A 21,772-nucleotide genomic window follows, 5' to 3' on the forward strand; every position below is an offset into this window, starting at 1 on the left:
TGAAATGTGCAGGTTAAATCTATTAACCAAATTATTTATATTATATTAAGTAAGAAAAAGATATGAAACAAATGTAGAGAGAAAATACTACATTACAAGTATACAAACCTAAAACTGTGAGCCATTGTAAAGTACAAGGTTATTAATAAGAAATGTAGCACAACATAATTTTTCGTCTTTTTTTCACAATTTTTGTGGTGGTGGTGATAACCCTATCTCCCAGGCAACTGAGCAGATTTTCAGGCCTCTAGCCTGACTTCTGTTGATGGATTATCAAAAGAAGTGTTCTGTTATACGTTTATTCTTAGAACCACCAGCTCCCACCCCTAAACCCTTAAAATCCCTAGAGAGTGCTGCCTTGTCCCCTAACCTGGAGCTCACTCAACAGCTTAATGCCGGGGCTACTGGGAGGTCCATGCTCTGGATCGCTAAATGCCCACCACCTCCCTTACTCCTCCCCCTCACTGCCTCCCCCCCCACCCCCCACCCCCGCCAAACTCCGCAGTTCCACGATGTAGCAGAGTTCCAGTAACTCAGGAAAAAGGAGACCAAGGTTATTCCTCCAGTTGGTTTCTTGGGGCCACAGCAGAGCACTCCACCTGGGCTCACTTTTGATAGCAACAGCTCTCAGTTCTTCCCCCAGGTCTCCTGTGTCTTCTGTCCTTTCCACTACCACTCTCACCTACCCCCAAGCCTGATGGAATGCAACTGACCACACTGGGCTTCATGGCCTGGAGGCGGGAACCCTTCCTTCTGGGGGGTGGGTTCGTGTTGTCTTTTGTGTAATGGTGGGATTCCCTGCTGGGTCTGTCATGCAGTCACCTGAAGTAATCTTTTGTGTAGTTTAGTTGACACATTTTTGTTTTAAGTTGATGTGTTTGGTATATTTAAACCATTAGTGTTGTCCTTTTTTTTCTTTGCACCAACCGCTTTTCTCCTGTTTTGTGTACAGTGGTTTTTATTCGCAGATAGGCACATATGTGTGTTTGTATGTTGGGTGTATCTGTGTGTATGTAGGGGTGTGTGTGTGTTGATATGCAGAAGTTTTTTTAGCCTTTGCTTTTTTGTCTTCAGACTGAGTTTGTGTTGACCAAGCCTTCTTTTTGCTATTTTCAGCTAATTAGGTTTGTGCTTCCGCCACCAATGTATACTTTACATCAGCAGACCGTGTAAAGTATGTCTGCCCATGGTTTCACGGGTTGCTTACGGCTTTGATGTGGGTGCTAGGTGTTGTTGTCTCAGTCCACATGGGGTTTTTTTCCCTCTCTTTGACAGTTGTTTCGTGTAAGCAGTTAATGTAAATATTGTTAGCATTACAGGTCATGCAGTGCTGTAACATTTTTTTAAATGTTGCACCTACTTTACAATTAAAAAATTGGTCACTCATGCTTGAATTTTGCCCATAGAGCCATTTCTTTCTTTGTACTGAAACCAAGTCATTTTTTTAAAAATGAAGGCTAGCCCTTCTACATTAGTACATTTTTTATTCCCTAAAACAAAATTTTTTTCCAACAAATCTGAGAATGCAAACAGAATGAAAAATTTTTGCTCTTTTAAAGATCATAATAGTCCAATCTCTTGGAACAGGATATCTAATTTTATTTTGTGTCCCTTAAGAGTCTTAGGAAGCACAAAGAGAATAAGCTACGCTTTTACGTAGTTTCTAAAGATAATTTCAAATGAGTGAAAATTGACTAGCTCTTGTTTGATTTGTCTTGTTTGTAGCATTAAAAGAAATCAGGGCTTTTATTTATTTAAAGGGACATTTTTGGTTTGTACATTTCAGTCCATTATGAATGTAAATGCTTTAAGAGGAATATTCATCCCTTGTGATATCATGGGCCATTTTTAGTCTTTCATTTGGACCCTGACTTTGAGTTATTTGCTATGTGTGTTTTTTAAGTAAGCACAACCTTCCTTTTTGAACGTAACACTGCAGACTTGTGGAAGGAGCAGAGGGTGGCTACTTTGCTTTCTGTAAGTTTTATGAAGATCTCAACTGACTTATCCCATAAGGTGATTGCTTTTATCGTGTCAGACCATGATAACACACTATAGTTAACTTTGGTAATCTTCCATGAAGTTTGCAATGTTCTCTTGTAAGTCACAAGCGGTTTTGCATTGAGATTTTAAAATCTAAGATGCTTAAGATGCTAGTGACATTCCTCTTTCTGAAAGGAAAGCCACGGTTCTAGACCTTACTGAAAATCTGATATCTTGTTTACTTTGCCCATTTATATATGCCCAAATAGTGTAACACAAGACTTTTCAATGTAGTATATAAGATGAGTTGTCCATTACTTGATTCATTTAGGGACTGTGAACAAATACTATCAACTAGCCAGAACTGTAGTATTGAATTAGTTTATCTTTTTCTTTCATTCACTCTATCACATTTGCATTAGCCAAAGAGATAAGAACATTAGTAATTCATATGTGTAAACAACCCAGACGTGAATATTAAATCAATGAGCCAAGAAGCAATAAACAACTCAAGCATGGGAAATCCTGCTAACAGTGGGGAGTCTGATATAGAAAAAAATATATAAAAAGTATTATCTTCAAATATGAAAGATTAATTTGTATCTACTGTAAATATGTATTATGAGCCTTATTTGCTTTTATACACACTGTGTGTGTACCTCAGTGACCTTTTATAAACCGGAAAAGTGGTTGACTTAATAATTTGTTATGTAAATACAAAGTTGTCTATAAATTGGAAAATTTGATGCCAGATGGCTTCACAATATACAAATGTGTTTTGTAACATCATGCCTTTATGGATTAAGTATAAATACACTGGATTGTCTATGTAGAATAGTAGCAATTTACATTCACCTGCATTTCAAATGGATATTTTTGTCCAAATGGCTGTACTCTTAGGAAAAGAAAATGATCTGAACTGAACATTTTCAGAGTGAAAAACAAATATGGTTTTGAATTCAGTACAACTGAAAACTCCTTTTCACACTCAAGAATCTGTTCAATTCCATGCTAAATACCTTGTATGATGAGATGTCCACAGGAGATTCATTGATCCAGAATTGGCATCTACCTAGGTAACCTCCCCAAACTGGATTATTCTACTTTAGAGACAGACCGTGCATCTTAATTTCTAAATCATAGGCAGGGGAAGAACCACAGTCTTCTTACTGCTTTTCAACTTACTCTTTTCAGCTTTGTTTCCATACACCTTGGAAAGCACCACACAGGTAAACAGGGCCTAGTTCTTGTGCGCCAACTTGTCTAGAGTGTTACCTCAACTCAGGGCTTCTCAGCCTTGGCACCATTGACATTTGGGGCGAGATCATGCTTTGTTGTGGGGGTCGTCCTGTGCCTTATAGGATGTTTGGCAGCCTCCCTTGTGTCTACCCACCAGATGCAATAGCATTCCCTTACCAGTTGTACCAATCAACAGTGACACCCAACATTGCCAAATGTCTCTTGAGGTGGGTGTAGGGGGCAGGGGTGGGAGATAAATTGAGATTTGAAAACCACTGGCTTAATGGAATCAATTAGGGAACATATGTCTGTGTAAAATATGGGCATGTTTTCCATGCTAAAATCAACAGGAAACTGATTCCTAGATCAAAATCCAAGACAAAATCCATACCAAATGAGTGCTTCTCAGTCCGTGGTTAAGGAAGTGAATACATTAGTCGCAGTTTCATTTTCAACACAGTTGACACTGTTGATCATAAGACCCAGGACAACCATGTTTTGAGAACTCCCAAGTAGGGCTTAGGAAAGTTATCCAAATAACTGTGGTTCAGAGTTTGCGAGAAGACTTACAGCCCACTTTGGGTAACGGAAGGAGCTTCAGATGGTGGAAGGCTTCCTGATGATGGTGTAGCTGCCTCCTTTGGGTCAAGATGAGGAATTTGGCTAAGGGGACCATGGTATGCATATATTTTAACAGCTCCCTACAGCAGCCTGGCTCAGGTATCAGGAGTGTTTGTGTAATCCTCTTATAAGTTCTGATAGAATCAGTTCAGTAGATCTTGGAGATATCATCAATATATTTATTGATTCAATAAATATTTTTTGAGTCTCACTCTATGCCACATCCTGTGCACAGCACTGGGGATTCAATAGCAAATGAGACAAGCTTATTCTCTGCCCTCACGGAGCTGTCCAAGAAGATGCCAATTAAACAGGTAAGTATGATAAAGGGTGTTAAGGGCTGGGATAGGGGAGCCCTTGGGAGGTCCCGGTCTGGTTCACTGGGGATGGGGCTTGAGTGAGGATCAGGGAAAGATGAATAGGAATCAGGCCAAAGAGAAGTATGTGGCCTGGCGGAGGGTAAAAGAGAACGTGTTAGGGGCAGAGAGAATGGCATGCATGAGGCCTGGAGGTTGGATGAAGCGTGAGAGAAGAATGACTGAAGAGTAGAATGCAAGGGGAGTTATGAAGAGAAATGGGGCGAAGAGCAAAGTGGGAGTCTGGGCAAGTCTTGTCGAGACTTTGCACTTTAGTGTAACGGTAACGGGGAACTATTGGAGGGCTTTAAGGAGGGGTGATATCAGGTTTGGGTTTTAAAAAGATTATTCTGACTGCAGTGTGAAGAACAGGCACTGGGAGGGGGACAACACTGAAGAGCAAATGTCTCCTTTCAAATGCAACATTTTTTAGACGTATGTGCTTCCTTGAAAATTTTTAAAAACCTGGGCCCACCATAATTCTTCATATTACATTTGTTGAGCAAGTTCCATCCCAGTCCTGAGGTATGTATATAATATATATGTGTAAATTCACTTTAATAGTCATGAAAAATGCTATCCAGTACACTTACAGTTACTGCAACAACATTATTCCATATTTCTTTCACACAAATTAGTGCTCTATTGGTAAAACAATAATGTTTCTACTTTGAGGATCAGAAGTCGGGAAAGTTTAAAATCCCAAATTTTGTTAAATTGTTAGAAAGCAAGGCCTGCTAACCAGAATACACAGGTAAGTGTAGATCAGCTGTGGGCCTTTGGCATGAACTCTTCAAGCTACACATCTCCACAGGAAAACAGGAAACTACAGAGGAGCGTGCAAGATGTCGCAGGTACCAGGTGAGCAACAAGGATTATGAACGGAAAGGAAAGCAGGACCATAGAGAGTCAGGGCCCAGAAAAAGGCCATCTGGCCTCGGGGACCTCTGCCCCACAGGAGGGGGCACACCACAATGGCCTTTCATCATCCACTGCAGCCTGTGATTATGTACATGCTCTTCAGGGTATCGCCAACCACAATTAGTCACCTCCTACATTCAGCAAACATTGAACTTGAGGGCTTTTGAAAGCTAATTATCTAAAAAAAAATGCAGAGGCAATACAATAACAGTCATCCAATCCTGGTGTCCAGAGGCCAGCAAATAGCCCTTCCCTCTAGCACAGGGTCCTGTACACAGCAAATGGGCCCTCAACAGGGAAGCAGCCCATTATGATGTTTACAAACTGGACCCTGGATGGGGGTTATCTACATTCAAATTTTGGCTGTGCCACTAATTAGTTGGGCAAGTTACTTAACCTTTCTGTGCTTAGCTTCCTCAGCTAAAAAAAGTGTGTGTGTGTGTGTGTGTGTGTGTGTGTGTGTAATAATAGCACTTCCCTCATAGGGCTGAGTAAGAATTGAATGAGATAATGCAGCTGAAGCTTAGTGCCTAGCACATAGCAGACACTCAGGGAATGTTTACTGTGAAGCTACAGTTTGAAAGATTTAGATTAGAAAAGAGAGCTTCCTGCCAGCAAAAGGTGTTGTCAAAGAAAAGGAAGAGTTGGTGTCTGGGGTTGCTATGTCTCCCCAGGAAGTCTTTAAAGGTAGGCGAGTGGTTTACCTTCCCAAAGCAGACTGCGTCGCGGAGGCCTTTTCTGGTTCTCTCCTTCCAGCCCAGAGTTTCTGGATCTACTACCCAGGGTGTTTCTTAGATGAATTCTACTGTCCGTAATGCCACATGCAGCACTGGACCAGCAAAATGATTTCTCGATAAGCTAGTCTGGAAAATGATTTCTCCAAGAATTTCAGCGCATTGGCTGTGATAACCAGAGCAGAAGCCGAACTTCTAACCTTCAGCCTCAGAGTGAAGTTGGAACCGGCTCTTCAAATACGTAGCTCAAGATGTGACAAGTTTAAACAACTTAAAATCAGTCAAATTGAGGAATGCAGAGTTTGGCACAGGCAAAAGTGTTATTTGACTTAAGAGACTGAATTTGGGGTCCTAGTTCTTGCCACTGACTGGCTCCATGCTTTAGGACAAATCACTGAAAAGATCCTGGGGCCAGAGTCCTATTGTGAATCCAGTCATTCAGTGGCTGTGTAACCTCAGGCAAATTACCCTCTCGGTGCCTTAGTTTCATCATCTGAAAAATGGGGATAATAAGGTCCTAAAATTACTTGAGGATTAAATGAAGTATGTGAAGTACTTGGAGAAGTCTCAGGCATAGTGTGCTCTGCAAGTCTAGCTACTGTTAATAAGAGAGGCCTAGCCTCACTCAGTCCCTTCATCCACGGGTGGGAATGGCACAGCCCTCACTCTCTTAAAGAGAGAACCAGTATTCTGTGGGCTGGTCACTTAAGGAGATCTTGCTGTTCACATTTAACCATTTATTTCTCTTACCTGATTGAAACACAGGTGCTCTTGAGAGGAGTAAGACTTTGTATCAAGCAAGAATCAGACAGTTCCCAAAAGATTTGAGAATATGAAAGGGGGGAGGAAGGTGTTCATAGCTATCCTAAGATTAGCTGTGCGTAGAAGACTAGCATGAAAATGAAAGAGATAATACACTAACGCATGCTTTTCAAAGGGGAGAGGAAAGAACTAATAATCTGAAGTGGGAGTATTTTTAAGTGCTAATAAGGATTATTATTTATTTCTTAATTGGAAGTTTATGTCTAAATACTGTAGCTAGACTTTTCAGACTGTTAAGCCTTAGGCACATCTTGCTAAAAAAGGGGACAGAATTTGTTAAACACTGATGGAGGGAGTAGGTTCAGCTGAACACCTAGCTCGCGAGGGGCAGGGCGTCTTAGGGTTTCCTGTCTCCTCAGCTCCCTGGGCTGCTGCAGAGCACAGTGTGTGGGGAACGTGGCCAGGAGGACTGGTCGCCCTAGGCTTTGGTACCTGGACTGTAACTGAGTCCCCCCAGAACATAGCTTTCCCCGCCAAGTTAATCTTAAATAGCTTTCGTGGTCAGGCAAGATATCCTTAGGAAATCATCTGTGACCTTTTACAGGCTCTGTGCCCCTTTTCCAATCAAATAGGGATTATCTTGAAGCGGTAGGTTCCTTTAAATTTCCAAACAAGCATGGAGGTTCAGGAGCCTGTGATTTCAGGCGAAGTCTCCCTGTTCTGGTTTGTTTGGCAAGGAATGGGCAGCAAAAATTCACAGGAGCTGGAAAAGAAAGCTTGCAAGAATTGGAATGGAGAAATGCACTGGCTTTCTCTGGACATGCCATCTGTCTGAGCAAGAGTCAACAAAGGAGAGGAGAGACTGTTTCCTCTCCTTACTCTTGGCTTTCTGGCTCTGCCCAAGTTTCCAAGACAGCCTTAGAGCAGGTGAGGCTGCTGGGAGGAGGGGAAGGTGTGGTGTGTGCATTTGCCTCATAAGGCACTCAGGTCAGCCAAAGGAGATCAGGCCACAGCGATTGCCATCCTGAGGAGCCCACAGCTTTCTGAGTAGAGAACAAAATAAAAAAGAGGTGTAGTTCCTGCCTCAAAGAATAGCTTTCCTTGTTCTAAAGCAATGATTTCCAAACTTTATCATCAGAAATTCCTATTAGTAAAATAAAAATAAATTGAGGATATACTACATACAAGTTAAATGCATTTGTATATGTGTGTGTACTACTGAATTAATAAATCATGTGCGTTATAAAACATGCAAAATAAAAATTAGGAAAGACAGACAAAAAAACCAAACAGAAATAGAAGTTTTTGTATTTCTGTCTCTCACCCCAATGGATTATCTTGCATTGTGCAAGATAATTCAATCGTGCAAGGCATTCAACTTTGGAAATCACTGTAAGGGATGAAATACTGGGGGGCTGAGTATCTCCACTGAGCAAAGGCAGTGATGGAACTGAACCACGAACTGGAGCTCCTTGAGGAGGGACTCATTTCTTCTTCTTCAACTTTTTATGTTCAATTCTAGTTAAGTTGTAAAGGAAAGAAGAAAGGGAGGAAAGCATTCCTGCAAATCTGAAAACTGACATGGAATGTATGTTTTATATTAGCTTATGTAAATTACTTTGATCTTCTATAAGCTCAAACTGTCTACTAAATAAATATATTTCTCTGGGTGTGAGACAGGGTCACTGCCAGGTTGTCACCTGCTCAGGAGAGTTGCTGACCCAGTGTGCAAGGGACTGACCATAGGTCCTATACTGCCTGTGCCACACTTGGTAGGAGTAAGAGGGCATGCCAATGCCATGGGAGGCCTGCCAGCTCACAGACGTGGGTCAGCACCCTGACCATGCACATGCACATGTACTCCATGCACTCCCAGCCTCAGGAGAGCTCTGGAGCTTTCTCGACAGGTCCCCAAGGTGTGTGATTCTAGGCAGCTCATTAATAAGGTCATGGTATTGTGGAAAAGGAGCTGAACTGGGTTCTAGTCCCAGCTCTGCTGTTAGCTCTGTGATCTTGAACAAGTGCCCAACTTTCTCCGAACCTGAGTTTTCTCATCTGTCCCTAGGGGCACTGATATTACCCTACCTGCTCCACAGGGTTGTCATGAAGTTCACGTGAGTATGCATATGAAAGTGCTTTACAAAACCGCAAAACATCTTACAAATGAGGCCAAGGTATATAGACTCATGTGTTAAAGTCTTTTCAAGGCATAAAGACAAACTTTACTTAGAGATCCTAGAGTTAACTCTCCTGAGGATTTTCCTCCTGAGGAGCCCAGCTTAGAGGGAAAGTGGCTCATGGTAGATTTCTGATCTGAACTCAGAGCTCTGGAAGCTTTATAAGCCTAAAGAATAAACCAAATGAACAATAAACCAAGACTTCCATAAAGCAATTTGGGTAAATTTCCACACTTCCAAGTAATGCTAAGATTTCCAAAGGATGTGATTTGTTCATTCTTTCACTCCAAAGTATTTATAGAGCATCTTATCTCTGAGATAAAGTAAAAAAATAAAAAAAGGCTCCTCAAGGGCTCGTGTTCCAGTGGATGAAAAAGACATGTAAAGAATTGTTGCAATACACTGACAAGAGCCATGAGCCAGGTATGAATGACAAAGAGCTTGGGAATAGGGGGAGGCTTAAATATTGGGGAATCAGATAAGTGACTTATGGAAGAGTAGGAGTTCAGGCATTACCAGCAGGAGTCAAGGACATTCCAGAGAGAGAGAGTGAAACGTAAAGGCCAGGGGCGAGGGTGGGGCACGGGAAGGGGTAGAGAACAGCCTGGTTTTCTGGGAATGGTGAGGGATTAGTAAGTCTTGAATGTAATGTCCAGGAAGGAGAAAGTTAGACAATAAGCCTAGCAGAATGGTAGAAGTAGAGTGCCTAAGCTCATGGTGGAAGTGGGGTGCCAGCAGGTCTTCTAGGCCAGCAGAATATGGAAGGCCATTTGAAACACTTTTAAACCAGATCAGTAACAGCCATTCATTCATCTATACACATAGCAATAAATATTTATTGTGCTTAGCATATGCCAGTACTATTCTGGGATACAAGGTAAATATGACTGCCATGTTCCCACCCAAATAGAATATATAGTCTAGTGTCAAAGACACATACCAAAAAATGATTAAAGTGTAACGAATGTTATGATAACCGTAGGATTCTATGGCATCATATAATTTTCTTTTAGAAAGGTCACCCTGACCATAATATAGGGATGGATAATTTTTCCTGTCCTTCTGGAAAAATGCCTGTAGCTCAAGTTTGCTTCACTAACCTCAAGGTAAAAACCTAGTTGCCCTCTGAGAGGCTCAGGCAAGATGTCATTGGCCCCTGCAGTTAAGGCATGGAGAATGGCCAGGTTAAGGCCAGCAATCTAGTAGGGTTATGTTTAGAACCCAGAGCCATAGGGTTGGAGTCAGAAGGCTTGTGCTGTAGAATCCACTCTGTTGCTGATTATCCATGTGACTTTGGGCAAGTCACACCACTCACTGGGCCTAAAGATTTTAAGTGGACAACAAAGTTCCTTTCAGATTAATATTCTAAGATTATCTGGAAGAGGGGTAATACTCAGCATGTTCTAGTTAATTCGTGTTTATGAAGTAGACTTCTGCTGGGGTTTTCTGTGTTAATCTCTGTCAGATCTACCTACTCATGGGCTGACAATGAAGAGACAATCTCTGGAAGCACTTTCTCCATGTAATATGGGTCTCCTGTACTTCACGCTCTCCTTTTTGTTGGAATGAAGTAAATCAAACAGATGGGGTAACAAGGAACAATCCAATTAATGTGTGCATGTCCTTATACCCCACAGCAAGCAATTATCTCCCTTGGAATGGATTTTGACTTTCTCTTTTTTACTACTTTGATGGGCAGCAAACACCCTCACCAATCCATCCCCATGTCTATACTTTCTATGGCCAAGATTTACAAGTCCCTGTGAAATCAAAGAAATTATCTGAAAGCCTGATAATTGTGGCAAGGATGATAGGGAAGATGGGGTAAGGTATCCCAGTGTGACAGCCTGTCATTCCAGGGGGCAAAAAGGTGGTGTATCTGTCAACATGCCTAAAAATGAGGCCACTTAGATGATGACAAGTAACTCATATTTTCTTCTGCAACTATGTCATTCACTCATTTTCAAACTAGGAAATAAGCAAAGAACATAAGTGGCAATTCCTGTCAAGATTCACCACTGCTGTGTCACATCCCCTGTGTGTGCCTACCCCAGGCTCAGGGAGGTGGCTATCATTTGGGGTCTTGGTTGCAGTCAGCTGGTGCCTGAGGAGTCATGATGAAGGCTTTCCCCTCCATGTCCAGGGGCTGATTGATGCTGGCTGTCTGGGACTTCAACTGGCACTGTTGGCCAGAACACTTACACGTGACTTCTCTGTGTGGTCTGGGCTTCCTCACAGCCTTGCATCTGGCTTCCAAGAGCAAGTGTCCCAAGATACAAGAGAAAGAGCCAGGTGGAAGCTGTGCTTCCTTTTCTAACCTAGCCTCCAAAGTCACATGTCATTGCTTCTGCCTAATTTGATTGGTTAGAAGAAAGGCCCTAAAGCCAGCCCACATTGTAGAAGAAGGGAGTCCAACTCCCTCTCTTGATGGAGTGACAAAAATTTGCAGACATTTAAAACCACTACACCACTTTTTAACAAAATATGTGATTGTAACATATTCTCTTTGCTGGTCTAAGTATTGCTAAGGTAAAAACAATTGCTAATTTTTTTGAAGAACCTATCATGTGCCATGAACAATGCTAAGCACTCCACACGTTGTGAGAGTTAAATTACATACGACTCCCTATTCTATAGGACAGGTACTATTACTTCCCCGTTTTATAGACCTGGAATCTAAAACTTAAAGATTTTAGGTAATTTGTCCATGTTACTCAGGTAGAAAGTGGTAGCCCCAGGAGAGGAGCCCAGGTGGGCTCCGGGTCCAGGTGCTTATCCCATAAGCAAAGCTGTCACGTTTCCTCATGTCCTGTCTCATGTGTATAAGTGTGCATAAGGTGAAGTTCAGGTACTCGAAATAGATTTCTCAAAGTTAGTAAGTGGATGTATAACTCTATCCACCCTCACACACAAAAACATATTTGTACAGTTCATAATGATATGGAGAAAAGTTCCTCTTCTTGGTAGTTATTATGTGAAAGTTTCTGGAGGGAGGAGGTCAGATCTGAGGGAAAGATGCCATAATAACCCTTTTGTGGGAGATAGAAGGGAGCCTCCCTAGCCAGGTTGCAGAGCAGGAAGGAGCCTCTCGGAGGGAGAAGGTGGTACTGAGTATTATAGTAGAAGGATGAAGAAAAAGGCAGTTCCTCGACCCTCCAACCCACCTCATTTCCCATGGGAACATCAGGAGATTTTGGGAGAAGAGACTTATCTAAAAGAGATTTCTTTCTTGTAAAGAGATTTACAAAAAAGATGCTATGTGCTGTGCCATGTGAACTCCACCTATGTCTCTGAAAATCTTCATGAAATTGCAAAACATCACAATGGATTTGGTATAATTGGGTTTATTGTTATAGCTAGTTTAGAGGCTGAGTTTTACATCAAGGATAGTTCAGAATTGTCCCGTGCTGATAAAGGTGACACTAACCTCTGGGTTCTTAAATCATGCCCTATAACAAGTAGTTCATAGACTGACAGAGTGATTGAATTCATTAACTAGTTTCAGTCTCACTAGGGGCCTCTTCATCCTTCCTGGGAACTGGCCTCAGGCTCAATCTGTTCCAGGAAGAATGAATCTCTTCCATCAGCATATGCTTACTGTGTGCCTGCAACGCTTATCATACCCAGATACAAACAAACCTCAGTAAAACTAAATTCTGTATTGAGGCGCTGTTCACCTTGTTTTGCCCACTCTGGATATCAGGAATCTCCTAGGAAAGTAGGTCCCACTCAGTCCAGATACATAACAATCCCTCAGTGAGTCAATGAAACCAACTCCAAGTACTCGTCGGGACTAACCCAACACTGTGGTGAAAGATAACTTTTATTCTTTGTGCTTAACAACAAAGAACATTAAGGATTGTCTCTGGTTCCTCTTCATTAGGGAAGTGGCAAGAACTCTTCACCTGTCTAGCAGAAGGCACAGCTCTGGTTTGATTGAGGTCAACTTTGGGGTCCCTATGTTGTTCTTGACCAGTGTCATCTACTGACTCTTGCCATAGATTCTTGGTGATAAGTCCCAGCCTTTGCACTTGCTCTTGCACAAAACATAGCCATTAAACAATAAAGTGTCCATTGTTTCCCACAAAATGCTTCCATTTCCTCCCTCAAGCTCTGAAAAATCTGGCGCTGGTATTGTGGGTTTTATAGCTTCGTGTCTCTACCACCTGCGCATTCTGATAGCTGTTTTCTGATTTCCCTGTGGAGATGGATAAATATTCACAGCACCAAAAGGAACAAGAGCTTTATGCCCCATTTAAAGGGAAGAGTTAGTTATATTCTGGTTGGAGTCATAACCTAAAATGGATCCCTCATTGTGTGGAAATACCGATGCCATTACACCTCCTGTTCAATATCTTTAAGACTCTCCCTGTCGATGGTCCCTAAAGAGTACTCTTTAATCACTGAGAAATTCTCTATCATTTTCCCCAATTGTTCACATCCCCTTCCTATAAAAGGACCTCATTGCCATATGACTTATGTTGTCTTCCTAGTTCCCCACCCTGCTGAGTAAGGCTTGGCCATGCACTAGTTTCGGCCAATGGTTTGTGAGTAGATGTGACAGAGCCTGTTCCAAGAAGGAGATTTAAGAGTCATTGTGTATTTCTGTCAGGTCTCTTGCTATTTTCTTTATCCATAAGTTTTAATTTTACATGAGAGCTATTCCTTCAATCTGATCCCACAGTGAACAAGACGTGTAGAGCAGAACTGGACAGAGCTTAGCAGAGCTGTAGCTGACCTGCAGGAGTCAAGACACATGAGCAAGAAACAAAACTTATTGTTTTAGGCCACTAGAATTTTGAGGTTGTTACTAAAGCATAGCCTAGAAAAAGTTGATTAAAACTCTCCTAATGTAAATTACACACTTACTGTGTGTAGGTCCATGTGGAATATGGAGTTGTACAAGACACAGTCTCTGACTTCTAGAAGCTTACAATCTAAGACAGAAGATTAGACACTCAAGTCTCTGTTAAAGTAGCAGAATTGGCTAAGCTGATGAGTGAGGCAGGAGGACCATAAGGATGGTTAGCAGCCTGGAAAATAAGAGGGCGATTTCACAGAGGAGGGAGGATTGAGAGGCTGAATGATGCAAGGAGTTCAAGGAGGAAAAGGACTGAGCAGATGTCTGTGGATTTTGTTTCTAGAAGACAAATAGGGTCTTCAAGGAAATACTTCCAGGTAAGTGGGTAGAGGGGGAAGTCAGATGCAAGGGGTTAAGGAGGTGGAGAGGAAGAAAAGCCATCCAAAAAGATTGCTCTTTCAACATGTGGGGAAGTGAAAGAAACCATAGTGAAGGGGGAAGTCAAAGGGTTGTGGCTCTTTCACAGGATCATGCAGCATATTTGGGGTTTCTGCCCCCTACATTCTCTTCTCATAGAGTTTACCATTGCCCAATGTGCCTGCTGAGTGGAGAGGGAATCGGTGATCTCCATGCTTCCAGCCTCAGATGACTAGACCGAGGTGAGCACCTCATTGAAGAGGGCCAACCTGAGTGGCCCATGACATATCACTTGAACAATCAGGCTCAAAAAGATGATGGGATAATCAGCTTCCTTCTCATAGGAGCCCCAACCAAGAGGCACAGATGAAAGATGCTCTTTGGGAATGGATCCTTGAGCTGAAAATCAAGGAGAGGAGAATAAAGTGGCTATTTTTGGGTCATGTGCATACCTACGTTATGAGGACCCACAGGAAGGGGCTGGGAAAGAGAATAGCAGATACAAGGAGAAAAGTGGAGAAGCCCCCAGTAGGAGATAATAACCAACCTATAGTGCTTCATATATGCCAAACACTATACTAAGTCCTTTACATTAATTTACCTCATTTATTTCTCATAACAATCCTATGAGATGGGTACTGTGATTATCCTCATTTTACACATGAGGAAACCAAGACACAAAGAAGTTGTGCCCAAGATGACTCACAGTAAACCCATGATACAAACTAGATAGCCTGGCTCCTGAGTCCTCGCTCCAGCCACATGCACTACTGCCTCTCAAAAGGGATCTGAGAGACCCTCTCTGAGGCCCCTGCAGTCTAACCCTTCCTAAGCTGAGGCTCTTTAGTTTTATTGGATTTCCTGAGATCATCTGAGCTTATTGGAACCATCCAGAATGGGTTTCAGTTCCTGACAACTGAAAGAACCTGAACCAAATCAGATGGGGAGATTTGAGCTTTCCAGTGGGGGAGACTGGAGATATGAGAGATTGTTGATGGAGCAGACCTGCAAAGAAGCACGAGGGGATGGGGTTAAGGGAGAGGGAGAGATTTTTCTTTTCCTATAGCCAGGACCATCTGGCTTCCTTTTACCATCAGGCATCCACAGTGCTACATGGCAAGTCAACTAACCAAACTATTAGGAGTTACACATTATCCAGTGGCTGTGCATTTCCCACTGGCTCAACCATGAATGGAATGGGTGTGGTTGGGCCTGCATGCCTCCAACTTCCTGAGCCTTAGTTTCTCTGTCCATAAAATGTGGATGATGATTAAAAAAATTGAGAGAATTTGACTTACCAGGATACTGGGGAGACTGGGAAAATACAGATCAGCATGATGCAATTGCCCCCTGCGGCAGCCAACTGGGGTCTTGGGTCAGGTTTTCCTGAGACAGTCTCTGAGATGGAGGTTTGAGGGCAGGAATTTGTCAGGGAATGCTCTCAGGATGAACACCTGTGAGGAGTGAGGGCAGCCCAGCTGAGGAGAGGGAGAAGTTGTAGCCAAGGCTACAGCCAATTCCATGGGGAACTCCAGCTGCGGTGGCCCCTCAGAGTTGTCCCAAACCGAGGCATGGGGGCTGTGCCTCTGTACCTCACCCCCATTGAGAAGTCTTTGGGCCTAGGATGCCTTGTTAGTTGAGGCAGTTCCCTTGAGACGAGGGCGGTTCCTGGGGAGAAACTCAGCTGTGAGAGCTTTAGGAGGCAGCACACCATGCAGACGGGGGATCATGCCTCGCTCGTGAATGGGAGGACCTGGGCGGCACTCCACAGCATCCACTACACATGAGAACTGAACCCCAAATAAGGCAGGGAAGCCTGGGCTTTGGGAAAGGTTGGGGGCTGAGAGGAGCCAGGAGGAGATTGCACAAGGTTGTTCCATACTGATATGGTCTTGCTCTGTCCCCACCTGAAATCGTCAGGAAAGTAAGTGACCCATGAACATGCTGCATGTGTCTGATGTGAGTGTGTGGAAACTGTGAAGGGATGGACGCCTGTGTCTAGTCTGAGGCCAAGAAGCCCAAGAAACTTAGCAAGGAGTCAGAGAGAAGCTGGTGACAGTGGGACACGGAAACTGTAGGGAGGCCAGGGAATCAATCTAAATCTCCAAAGGGCAGGGAGGGCCCCATGAGGGTCATATTAGACAAGGCCACTTTTCCCAGCATTTGGGTTTTGAGGATTTCAGACCTCAAAGAGCAAAACAGAAGGAACTTGCCCTCTGCACTGCCTGTGTTCCCAGACCACGCCTGGGCTGTTGAAAGAGTTACTAAGAATTGTGTCAGACCTGATTCAGGTAACACATGACGAAGAGGTGTGTGAAAGGATCAACCTCCACCCAAAGCATCCTCACTTCAGGGGTTAAGGGACTGTTATGCAGTGAATCATGCCCCCACCCCCAGCTTCATAAGTTGAAGCCCTAATCCCCAGTGTGACTGTATTCTCAGACAGGCTTTCATGGTCATAAGGGTGGGGCCCTGATTCCATAGGACTGGTGTGCATATAAGAAGAGGAGCTGCGTGCACAGAGAAAAGGCTGTAACACAGTGAGAAGGCAGCTGTCTATAAGCCAGGGAGAGAGGCCTCAGGAGAAACCAACCCTGCCAGCACCTTGATCTTGAGTTTCCAGCCTCCAGAATTGTGAGAAAGTTGACATCTGTTGTTTAAGCCACGCAGCCGGTGGTGTTCTGTTACGGCAGCGCGAGCTGACGAACATGGGGAGACAGGCAACCAGGCAAGCAACAGGCTGATGACTGGGACCGGAAGTGTCCTGGAGTTTCCCTCCTTTTTCCTGCCTCGCTCTAGAGGGGCTGGTCAGTGGCTGGGGACACCTGGCAAGAGATGTGTTTCCAAGGCTCTATGGGAGTTCTGGACACCCGAGTGGATCACACTAGAAATCAGGCCCTCCTGGGTTGCTTTGCAAATCGCCTTCCAGCCCTGTGTTCGCTGGCTGCTTGCACCTGAGGAAGCAGAGGGAAGAGCTGCAGCTTCACACGTGTGCCTCCTTCGTTTCCGGCCACCTGCTTGCTTGTTGGCTGTTGCCAATGCCACCTGAATTCAGCCTTCAAAGGAAATTTGTTTCATTGTCATTCTTTTGGTTGCAGTTTGGAACTTGGATAAAAAGTATGATCCAATTTAAGAAAACATCCGATGCCCAAATCAAAACTGAAAACTGGAAGACGAGAGAGTTTACTCTCTGGGCCCCCTTATCTGAAAAATGAGAGAGTCACACTAGATTTGTGGTTTAAAAAAAAAAAGATTCTTTAAACCACAAGAAGTCTTTCTTCAAAAGAAATCTTACCGGGAAGCAGAAACAAAGGAGGTACATAGAGCTGAGCTCCTCGGATCAAGGGGGAGGGTGGAGCTCCAGAATCCTGCCCACCAGGGTGGGGCTCTGCAAAGCCAGTCTGCGTACCATTTTACTATCACCTCCCAAATCCTCCCCTGGCCTCCTCGCTACAGATCTATGGGGAGTTAGTACTCCCATACACCCGGTGGTCCCAGCCAGTCACCTCCTCCCCACACAGCAGGGAGCAGGTAAGTAGGTAAGCAGGAAGGGAGGAGAGGGCTAGGGCCCGAGGGAGCTTTCTCAACTCCTCTCCCAAAGTCATCATCCATCTTCTAACACCTCACAGGGGGCGGGAGGCCTGGGGGGAGAGAGGGCAGGTGGGGCAGTCCAGCTGGAGTTCCTCCACAGAAAAACAGGAGTGGGCCCCAAATGACACAACCTGTAACAGAGAAGGGGGAAGCCCACAGATGAGAACGCCACTCACCTCATGAGACAAAACTGCTCTGTGCCATTTATGCTGCTATCCTCTCCTCCTGACCTCCTCTTGCAGCAGAAAAATACACGCTCCCTTCGTCTAAGGCCAGTCCCCCACCTGCGCCCTGGACCCCATCCTGCCACCTTGGAGCCTCCTTGGCTGCCTCTCCTGGGCACCTTTGGTCTCTCTTTCCAGCCAGCAGACAAATGTGTCCGGGTCTCTCTCCCTCCTCAGCTAAGATGCAGACAAAACTCTGAGCAGAAAGTCCCCAGCTCCCATCTCCTCGCTGTCCACAACGTTTTGAAAGAGCACCTACAACTGTCATCTCCATTCCTTACCTTGTGTTCACTTTTTAAACTTTCATTTCTGTATTGACATTTCTTAATTCCTTGGTCTTTTCTCGATTTGCATGGCCAGTTCTGTTGCAAGATTTATCCTTGTGGGCAGGTCACCGGCTCAGCGCAGAGGTCTTGAACTTGCCCACGTTCCTTTGCAGGGAGGGGTTGAGGAGCGGGTGGTGGAGCGGGTGGCAGTGCAGCTTCAGGCCTGCCCCCTGCTGTGAGGCTTGCTCCCAAACCGAGCCCACCAAGCTCGCCACAGCCTTCTCGTTGTTGGATCTGTTAGGGCTTATCTCGCTTTCCCTCTGTCCCACCAGCTGCCCTGTAAACAGGCTCCTGGCCTCCCTTTGCTCTTTTAGTGAAGAGCAGCTCCCTCCACCAGAAGGTCTCCCCATGCCCCCACAGCCAATCTGCACCTCCCTAACATCTCTCCATTCTCTCCACTCCCGCTGCCACTGCTTTAGGTCAGACCACCACCGTCCCCGTCCTGCATGACTGCTACTGCTTCCTCACCGGGCTGTCTGCTCCAGCTCACCCCTCTCTCATTGAGAATCCACATTGCTGCCAGAGGAGACTTTTAAAGGCACGGATCTAATACGTGACTGCTCGTAAAACTCACGAGATAAAACTTTAACTCCCGAATGTAGTTTTGGAGACTGTTACGGACTGAATTGTGTCCCGTCCAACCCCCCAACCCATCTAACAGTTCCCCTGTGATTTATATGTTGAAGCCCTAACTCCCACCATGACTGTATTTGGAGATAGGGTCTTTAAGGAAGTAATTAAGGTTAAATGAGGTCATCGGGTGGGGCCCTAATCTAACAGGATTGGTGTCCATATAAGAAGAGGAAGAGACACCAGGAGTGCGTGCACAGAGAAGAGGCCATGTGAGGACGCGGTGAGAAGGCAACTGTCCACAAGCCAAGGAGAAAGGCCCCAGGAGAGAGTAACCCTGCCACGACTGCTAGGACTTCCAGCTTCCAGAACTGTGAGAAAATTCATTTCTTTTCCTTAAGCCACCCCGTCTGTGGTGGTTTGTTATGGTAGGCCCAGCTGCCTAACGCAGAGCCTCTGTGCCAGCCTTTCATCTCTACCCTCCTCTTCGGCCTGCCCCCTTTCACAGCGATGCTGAAGCCAGAACTGCGTATGCATCCTTGAACGCACCACAGTCTCTCTCATCTCGTGTTGTCACCATTTCCTCTGCATGGAACGTCCTCCCACCTCTCCATCTCGGCCACCTGGATGAATTCCACATACAGATTAGTGACAGGTTCAGTGGGATTTCCCGTGGATTGGATGTGGGGTTCAGAGAGTTGCTCACAAAAATTTTCTTTTATGTGAACTAATGATTCCATATTTCTTTTCTTAATTTTTTATTGATGTTTCTTTATATTTCTATCATTTATTCTTCAGTGTCCTCTGTACTTTGTATCCCTCCCCTTCAAACTCATATTAAAACTTGCCTACCCACCTCGCCCCATCTGCAAAAATGAGCTCAAAATGGATCAAAGACTTAAATGTAAGCATTAAAACTGTAAAACTCTTAGAAGAAAATATAGGTGTAAATCTTCCTGACCTTGGATTAGACAATTGTTTTTAAATATGATACCAAAAGCACAAGCAACAAAAGAAAAGTAGAGATAGACTGGACATTGTCAAACTAAAAACTTTTGTGTTTTAAAAGATATTATCAAAAAAGTGAAAATACAACCCACAGAATGAAAGGAAACTTTTGCAAATCATATATCTGATAATAGACTTGTATCTAGAATATATAAAGAAGTATTACAACTCATAATAAACAGACAACCCAGTAAAAAATGGGCAAAGCTTCTGAATAGATACAGAAGATATTCAAATGGCCAGTGAGCACACAAAAAGATGTTCAACATCATTAGCCATCAAGGAAAAGGAAATAACAACCACAATGTGTGTGAGATACCACTTCACACTCAGGATGGCTATAATCAGAAAGTCAGATAATACGTGTTGGTGAGGATATGGAGAAATCAGAACCCTCATACGTTACTGGTAGGAAAGTAAAATGGTGCAGCTGCTTTGGAAAATAGACTGGCAGTTATTCAAATGGTTAAACATAGAGTTACCATATGATTCAGCAATTCCACTCTTAGGTATATACCCAAAAGAAATGAAAACCTATGTCCACACAAGGACTTGTACAGGAATGTTCACAGCAGCATTATTCAAAAGAGCCAAAAAGTGGAAACAGCCCAAATGTCCACCAACTGATGAATGGATAAACAAAGTGTGGTATATCCAGACAATGGAATAGTGTTTGACAATAAAGAGAAATGAAGTACTAATAAACGAAACAATATGAGTGAACCTTGAAAATATTATGGTAAGTGAAAGAAGGCACAAAAGACTACTCATTGTGTGATTCCATTTATATGCAATGTACAAATCAGACAAATCTATAGACACAAAGTGGTGGCTTAGGGCTGGGGAAAGAGAGGTTGGGGAGTGAAGGCTAAGGGGTGCAGAGTTTCTTTTAGGATGACGAAAATGTTCTAAAGTGGATTGTGGTGATGAATGTACAACTCTGTGAGTACACCAAAAGCCATTGAATTGTACATTTTAAACTGGTGAATTGTATGGTATGTGAATTATATTTCAATAAAGCTGTTTTAACAAATCTTGCCTACCACATGACCCCACAGCAGAGGCCTGGTTCTGCTCTAATTTAGGGAAAAGTTTGGTAACTGATTCATACTAAAGTGTTGGTACTAATCACATCCTGATATGCCTTCCTCTCAAGTTTTATTTGCAGTTATTAGAAGAACGTGCCTTCACTAAAACAAATTCTTTTTAAATTTTAAACTCATTATTAAGAAATTTTTTAAGACTTTGACTTCTTTTAGAATTTTTTAAAAATTTAACTTTAATTTTTCGTGTTATCATCTGTTCAGTGACCATCTCTTCCTGACAGATTATCAATAATCTTCAGCAGAACAGGGATCAGATTTGTCTTGTTCCTCACTGTATCCATAGCACATGGGATGGTGCTGGCTCAGAATAATAGAATATTTGTTAAATAACATATTATGAGTAAATGAACAAGTGCCTGAGTGAGAAGGGGAGTTGTTTCTGGCGTCCCTAAGATAGCTCACACAGGCAGTCATCAAAATGCCCATGAGTAGGTCTGGCCCTGGGGAGGAGGAGAGGGGACAAGCAGCGTCTACAGCATGGGTTATGCCCCAGCGTCCCCTGAATTGGTCCCCTGGGACATTCCTACGTGTCCCAACGATGCTGCCCTGGGTCTGAACATCTCAGGAGTCAGCCTGCAGGGCCGAGGAGTGCAGTGGGGAGATCTTGTGGCTTTAGAGTCATCTCTTGTGTTTGACCCCAAGTGCTATAACCCAGCTAAATTACCCACTCTTTGCCAGACTGGCCCCCAAATGACTTTCTGTAGCTCTTAAAACTAAATTTACCTCCTGAATGGTTAAAAATTGGCCGTCATCGGTTACTCCAAAGACAGTGGTTGAGGCAATTCTGAGGCAAGCTCCAGGGGGCGTCTGCTGCAGTGGCTGTGCTGTTGGAACGAGCAGCCAACACCTCGAGAGAGAACGACTCTCCCCTAGACGTAGACACTCCCAACGTGTGTGTGAGAAAATGTGACCTCAGAGTTACATCGGGTGTGTCCC

General features: G+C 43.8%; 1 long non-coding RNA gene across 1 annotated transcript; it reads left to right on the top strand.

The window, feature by feature from the left end:
- Positions 1-17,428: 17,428 nt before the first annotated feature.
- On the top strand, positions 17,429-20,763 carry LOC139076790 (uncharacterized). Its single transcript, XR_011528748.1, has 2 exons — positions 17,429-17,542; positions 18,572-20,763. It is a non-coding gene; the product is annotated as an uncharacterized lncRNA (long non-coding RNA).
- The last annotated feature ends 1,009 nt before the right edge of the window (positions 20,764-21,772 follow it).

The sequence above is a fragment of the Equus przewalskii genome, chromosome 17, assembly GCF_037783145.1.
Source record: "Equus przewalskii isolate Varuska chromosome 17, EquPr2, whole genome shotgun sequence".
NCBI classification, from domain to species: domain Eukaryota; kingdom Metazoa; phylum Chordata; class Mammalia; order Perissodactyla; family Equidae; genus Equus; species Equus przewalskii.